At 42.9% G+C, this 7223-nt stretch overlaps 1 long non-coding RNA gene across 1 annotated transcript; it reads left to right on the forward strand.

The window, feature by feature from the left end:
* The first annotated feature begins 828 nt into the window (after window positions 1–828).
* Window positions 829–5980, forward strand: LOC125488065. Its single transcript, XR_007266207.1, has 3 exons — window positions 829–1366; window positions 4885–4945; window positions 5611–5980. It is a non-coding gene; the product is annotated as an uncharacterized LOC125488065 (long non-coding RNA).
* The last annotated feature ends 1243 nt before the right edge of the window (window positions 5981–7223 follow it).

A 7223-nucleotide genomic window follows, 5' to 3' on the forward strand; every position in this document is an offset into this window, starting at 1 on the left:
ATTTTCAGGTAAACGTCCTCCAAGACAGACTTTGGGGTAGACAACAACGCAGAGTCGCCTAGCAGAGGCTGATAGCCAAGGTCAGTACCCATGAGGATGGCCTCAACCAAAATCTTGGGTTCAAGTCACACTACATGTGATTCCAGCACACTACACACTCTCTCTCTCTCTCACACATACACACACAGACTCACACACTCTGAAACAGATGCTCTCTCATACACACAATGTCACTTGAGTGCACACACACAATTACGCACATGCACTCACTGCACATCCGCGCACACACACACGCTCGCACTCTCTCGCGCGCGCCCCCCTCCCCCAGCGCGCATGCGCTCGCGCGCGCTCCCCCTCCCCCAGCGCGCATGCGCTCGCGCGCGCTCCCTCCCCCTCGTGCCCCCATCCCGGGCGCGCGCGCACACACACACACACTTTCCCCTCTCACATGCACACTCTGTCTCTATCTCTTTACCCCCTCACACACACGCACACATGTAAACCTATGGGGTGAAATTCTTTTTGCAGATACATTTTACATTGTTCTAAAAGCACACAATTTATAAACAGTCAGTCAGTCAATGTGGCATTTTATAAATTTCTACTTTAGAAATAAAACCAGTCTGACTCCAAACCAAAACACAAACAGATTCGAAACAAGGCCTCACACCTAACATGCTTGTCTGACCTAAAATGTCACTTCTTTTTACTCTGATAAAACTTTTAGTTCTCTCAGGGCCATGACTTGAAAGGAATTTGGAGATTTACATATACATATTAATCAATTAAAACCTTCTAACTGATTGAAGATTTAACCGCATCTCAGGTTTGTTTCATACATCCTCAACAGTGATGTGACCCTTTGATCTTTTACTTGTAAATTCTCTGTCTGATTCGACCTCTCCCACCGACACCTGAAGAAACAGCGATGCTCCGAAAGCTCGTGTTTTCAAATTCATGTGACTTCTGACCTCGTCCAAATGCTCGACTTTAACTGCCTGGTTATACAGGAGGAAAGGAGCATTTTAGCTGCCTATTGCTGGATGGGGTTAGTCGACGTTTGGTGTGACGAATTGGGATAGGCCACCTTTCGAAACCCTGTCCTTGGCTTCATGCGGCTGTGGACATAGGGGGAATCGGCCGTTGAACCGACTCTGCACGAGACGCACAGCTCGCGTGAAACAACCGGGGAATCTGTAAACTGCGCATGTCCGCCATCTTACCCCTTTTCGGAGACAGTGAAGGAAACAGCTGATATCCGACCTAGTGCATATGCGCGGCATGGTACTCACCACCGAGCATGAGCAGCTTCCAGCGGCACAGCTGTTCTGTGTTGACAGACGAAATATTTTGTTTGTTCGTGAAGGTGAGAAGTTTATTTAATCTTCGCAATTAGAGCGTCAGTGTGGAAGGTTTATTGGATTAGCATTTTGTAATATATTATATTAATGTCCTGTACACAATGCATACACTGCCATGGGAGGTTCAAGAGGGGCTTTGGAGACAAATTATAAATATCCAGACAAAAACAGAAGTTGCTGGAAAAGCACAGCAGGTCTGGCAGCATCTGTGAAGAGAAATCAGAATTAACGTTTTGGGTCTGGTGACCCCTTCCTTTGAACTGCTGTGCTTTTCCAGCAACTTCTGTTTTTTTTCCCTGATTTACAGCATCTGGAGTTCTTTCGGTTTTTATAAATTTCTGACTTCAGTGGAAACTTGAAAGTGGCTAGGAGTCAACACCCCAGTGACATCAGACAGTGTGTGAGGAGGTAGGCCTTATCAAACGTTCTCCATCGTCCACTGAAAAATTGCACAGGCTGATGATATCCCAAATGACATTCTCCTCTTTGGTACAAAGCCTTCATATAGCATAATTCCGAGAATCCTTATCTAACTGTAACTGCAAATATGCATGGCTCATGTCCACCTTCCTGAAGTACAGCCCCTCTGCCAACTTTGCATACAAATCTTCTATGCAAGGGACTGGGTATTTATCCAGCTGTGAGAAGCAGTTTACGGTTTCTGTAAAATCCCTACAAAGGCGAACTGACCCATTGGGCTTCACAATTGGTATGATCGGTTCTGCTCCTTCTGCAAACTGGACTGTTTTGATGATTCCTTCACTTTCCAGCCTCCTGATTTCTGCCTCTGCTTTTGCCCATAAGGCAAATGGCATTGGATGGGCCTTGTAGAATTGTGGAATTGCTTCCTGGTTAACATTAAGGGTGACGTTAACTCCTTTGATAGTCCTAGACCTTCGGAAAAAACATCCGGGAATTTAATTAGGAGTTCAACGGGCAGCTATTTTTTAATCAAAACATGTTGAGCCAATCTAGTTGACTCTTTCGCAACCAATTTTGCCTCATCAAGCTTGGGCCCAAACCTTTCACTACAATTAAAGCTAACAGAACCAGCTGCTTCTCATACAAGACCAGAACCAACGCTGTACTCTTAATCTGTAACGGTTCCCTGCTATAGGTTCTCAGTCTAGCCGAGCTCTTGCACAATCTTAAAGGTTGGAGACTGGAACAATTTTTTTTTTTAAAGACTGGTTCTGCGATCACTGAATTGGCTGTGCTGGTATTGATCTCCCTTAGAACTGGGTGACCATTTAGCCTGACATTTATTTTGATTGGTTCTGATTTGCTAACCAATTTAATTGTTCTAAACCAGATGTAGGTGGACTTTCCAGGGTGCGCACTCTCCTAGATACCGGCCTGCGAGTTCTCTTATTCCATTTAGGTCCAGCGGGACTCTTTTGCTGTTTCAAGCCCACATACCAGCAGCTACTATGATGGCTTGCTGGCCTGGATCCTAAAGAAAGCTTTAACCGTTTGGCTGAGGCTTGGCTTTGTTTTGGGGGTTATGCTGTAGGCTGACCTAGGGTCACTCTGATTAGGATATGTTCTGAGTGAGGCTGTGCAATTGCTTTCACTCAAGGGGTGTTCCTCAAGCTCAGTCAGACTGGCGAGGGTATCTACATCCAAAGGAATACCATCAACTCAGAAGATCCACTTGCTGCATTTTCCAATGATAAAGCCAGTTGTAGTGCCCATTTGAAGGCCAGTTGGACTTCAGCTAGTAGGTGCTTTTGCCTGGTTACATCACATTCCATATATCAAACGGTCTCTCAGTATATCTTTAAACCAAAGTCACATGCCTCTGTCAGTTGTTTTAACACAGTAAAAAATCCTAACAGGGATTCCCTGATTCTCAATTTGCCAAGTAAAACTGATAATGTCTCAGAATAAGAGGCGGCTTGGGTTTGTAATATTTCTTAACTAAATCTGTCAACTCTTGAAAGGTTTTAGTATCTGGTGTCTCAGGGTAAGTTAGGCTTCTAATAACCAAAAAAGTTGCAGGCTCATAAGCTGGCAGGAGAATTATTTGCTGCTTTTCGTCTGCCCCAATGTCATTTGCCCCGAAAAAAATAACACATTCTTTCCACATACTGAGCCCAGTGTTCAATGGAAGGATCAAATGAGTCAAGCTTCCCAAATAACAGTGTGATGCCAGAAATGCTTACCCCAACTCAAAGATGACTGTTGCAAATGAATTTCTTCAGGAGTGTGCTTTTCTCCACTAAAATCACCTCACAGTCTGGTATCCAGTCACCAAGTCATCCTTTATTTATACATGGAGAGTCCTTGACACTGGACTGGCTTTCTCAGATTGAGCAGAACCTGTGGCACTCCTGTTTATATCTGGCAGCCAGGGCTCCCTGATTGGACCTGATTAACATCCCCAATCAAGGAACTCATATTCTATGGGGTCCACCTGGCTGATATCATTACACTCACTATATTCCACTAATCGGAGAGACTAAGACCAGAGGACACAGCATCAGAGTGAAGGGACAACCTTTCAGAACTGAGATGAGGAGGACTTTCTTCAGCTAGAGGGTGGTGAATTTGTGTCTTTAAGAGAGGGATAGATAGATTTGTGATTATTCAGGGTAAGAAGGCTTGTGGGCAAAAGTAGGAGAATGTGGTTAAGAAACATATCAGCCATGATCAAATGGCGGAGCAGATTCAATGAGCTCAATGGCCTAACACTGCTCCTATATCCTCTGGTCTTCTGGTGAAGAGGGAACAATATTTGGTTTAATCTGCTGCAGCCTCCATGAAGCCTCTCCCTTCTGCCTGAGAATCAATGCTTCCCTCCATTTAGCTCTGCTTTTGGTATTACAGATTGAATCCTCTTTCTGGCTGCTCTCACTTTCCACCCTCAAAGGTCCTTCCCTGGTAATTGCTTGTGTTAAATAAGCAAAGAATTGCCGACACTGGAAACCATAAACAAGATCAGAAATAGCTGGAAAAACTCAGTAGGTCTGGCAGCATCTGTGGAGAGAGAAAGCAGAAATAATGTTTCAGGTCCAGCGACCATTCCTGTCTTCATTTGGACTGCTATCACTAACAACCCATTGTCAGCTATAATGGTCCCCAATACAGCAATTGATTCTCCCAGGCTGACGATTATCCCATTCCTTTGTCTGCACAATTGTTCACTCTCTCTGGGCTCCACCTCCATCTATCATTTACTCCTCGCCCCTCACCACACTCCCAGCTGCAGGCATATATAGAAATCTTTTCCTAGCTATTTTCAGTTCTGGAAATAGTTAGGAAGAAGGTGGAGGTTTTGTCCGGAAGACCACTGTCCAGGCACCGACACAAAATTGACAACAGCCATTAGGAAAGCAGCTCAACATCACCTTCTCAATGTCAACTACAAATTAGCTGTAAGTTTCAGCTCAGCCAGTAAAGACCACATCTCATGATTGAATACAGGTTGCTGTTAATAGCTATAAATGTGTATTTGTATAAATGACACATTCAATTGATAGAAGACCAAAACTTCATTTTCTTCTCATTCATTGGCCAACAGGAATTGCAACTCGATGATATTGGAAGATCTCCATGGTACATTTAATATTGATTCTAAACAGGTCAGTTATTCTTTCCCAGTCACCAGTGCTTGAACATTCGTGCTTGAAAAATGTAGCATGGTCAGAATCATAAACAGTCACCCTGACTGGGACAATAGTCAGTTCTATAATCAGCACAGAGGCATCTGTATTCCAGGAAGATCTATTTTATCTCTGATGCAACTGTGGGGGGAATAGGTACCTGGAGGACACAATCTGATCCTGTCAGTGTGTGTGTGTGTGTGTGTGTGTGTGTGTGTGTGTGTGTTCACATCAGGATCGACAGAGCAGGGAGCATGGAGGGTACCAATAAGTCGGAGCAGCATAGTCATTTTTAATGTTAGTGTAGGACCCTCAAGTATGCTACAAATTACTATAAGGTTGAGGCAGCACAAATCTCTGAAGAGCATTGCCTTCTCAACTGCCCACATTTCTGACAATACAGAAACAAGTTTAGTGTTACTGTAACTACCCATAAAAGGATAAAGTTGCCATAGTCTTACCAGATCATTGAGTTGCTCCCTCATTGGACAGAGACGATGGGTGGTGGTTTAACCTAAGGGTCACCACACCTCAGGCGAGGGGAGAGTTTGAAGAGAGTCCTCCATTGTAATCTCAGCCAGTGCAGGTATCTCACTTTCAGTTCCACGTAGGTTTATTTTAATCAAGTTGATTTTTGTTTGCAGATTCTACACACGGACAGGAGATTTCACAGCAGACGCCCACGAACATTGCACCACCCTCCACCACCAGCTGCCAATGTAGCTGTTGATGAAATTTCACAACTAATTCTGTTATTATACAGATGCAAACTTTAATTGATTTCAGTACTGTGCCAAATATCCACCTGGTATTTAAATTCTCTCCTCAGCCTGATGTATTGATCATGAGGATTTTCTTGAGCATGTTGGATGTGGTAGATCTGTTCATGGACCACAAGGTGACACATATGCAGGGATTTTTGGAATCCAACAGATTGAATCCTGATAGATTTTCCAAATTAAAGATCAGCTGATGCATGTGCCTTTTTTAAAATAAAAATCTGTTCAATTATTACTTCGATAAGGTTTTAAAAAGAAACATTTTGAACAGGCTTGTATGGAACGGAAACCATGTATATTCGAATCTTGGGAAAATGGTCTGTCACTATGTTGCACATTCAAAAAAAGCCAATGCTTTTTCAACAGGGCAAATGAGAGGAATTTAAATCTCACGCAAATTTCCAAAATTAACTTTCAAGTCTGGAGAAGGAGGAGCTGTCCGAGCAGACTTTATTCAGTAGATGAAGATTTAAAAATCTGTTCCAAAATGGGACTGGCAGAACTGGTTATTGAAAAGATTGGAGAGAAAGCAGAGCTAATGTTTTCAGTCCAGTAATACTTCTTCAGAAAGAAAGATAGCAGAGTTAACATTTCATGTCCAATTAACTCCACAGGTCTGGCAACATCTGTAGAGAGAATATAGAGAGAATTCTCCAACAATTTCTGTTTTCATTTCAGATTTCCAACATCCACAGTTCTTTGTTTTATATTATTCAAAGCAGTGACTGTCCACTTGATAATCTTCTGTTTGCAATATCTAACTTATTCAGACGGCGTCATAATTCAAACTTCTAGCACAAAAAGCAAATGAGGGATTCTTTTAGGCATTTGATACTGTCTCATAGGAACACAAAGGGCACATGCCACCTTTCAGACATGCCACCTGACTTTCTGTCTGCCTAGCTTGTTGCATTAGCCCTTGAGTAAGTCAGTTACACAGCATGGGGACAAAGGAAGTCAGTATTTCACAATTTTACATATGGATAAGAGAAAGCTATTTAACTCTTAGTCTCTGTCTTGTAGTGATTGACTATTTAAGCATTTTGCATTGGAGAAGTGCAGGGCATTCAGGCTATTGATAATCAAACATGGAATGAAGAGTGGACCATTCACCCCTGAAGCACCGTTTCACTATTCAATTAGAAAATTGCTGATTTGTACATGAATACTCAAATATTCCAAAATTTACTCCAAAGCACTCGGTGCACCTCACTAGTAAAAATTTATTGATGTTCAAAAAGAAAGCCGCATCAACACATCTGCATTTGATTCTCTTCAGCGAAATGTCTCACTGAATGTACGTCATGGCAAGGAATTTGTCACACAATCTCATTTTATTGCCAGTTTTGTTTTCTGTTTGTTGGTGTGGTGGGTGTCTCTCCAACAACACATGAAAGTCAATGGACTGCATTGCAGTCCAGCACAATCACATTGACAGGATCTAGGAGATTGGTGAGCTCAGTAGGCTGGAAGTCTGG

Source organism: Rhincodon typus, chromosome 48 (assembly GCF_021869965.1).
Source record: "Rhincodon typus isolate 14 chromosome 48, sRhiTyp1.1, whole genome shotgun sequence".
In the NCBI taxonomy this organism is placed as follows: domain Eukaryota; kingdom Metazoa; phylum Chordata; class Chondrichthyes; order Orectolobiformes; family Rhincodontidae; genus Rhincodon; species Rhincodon typus.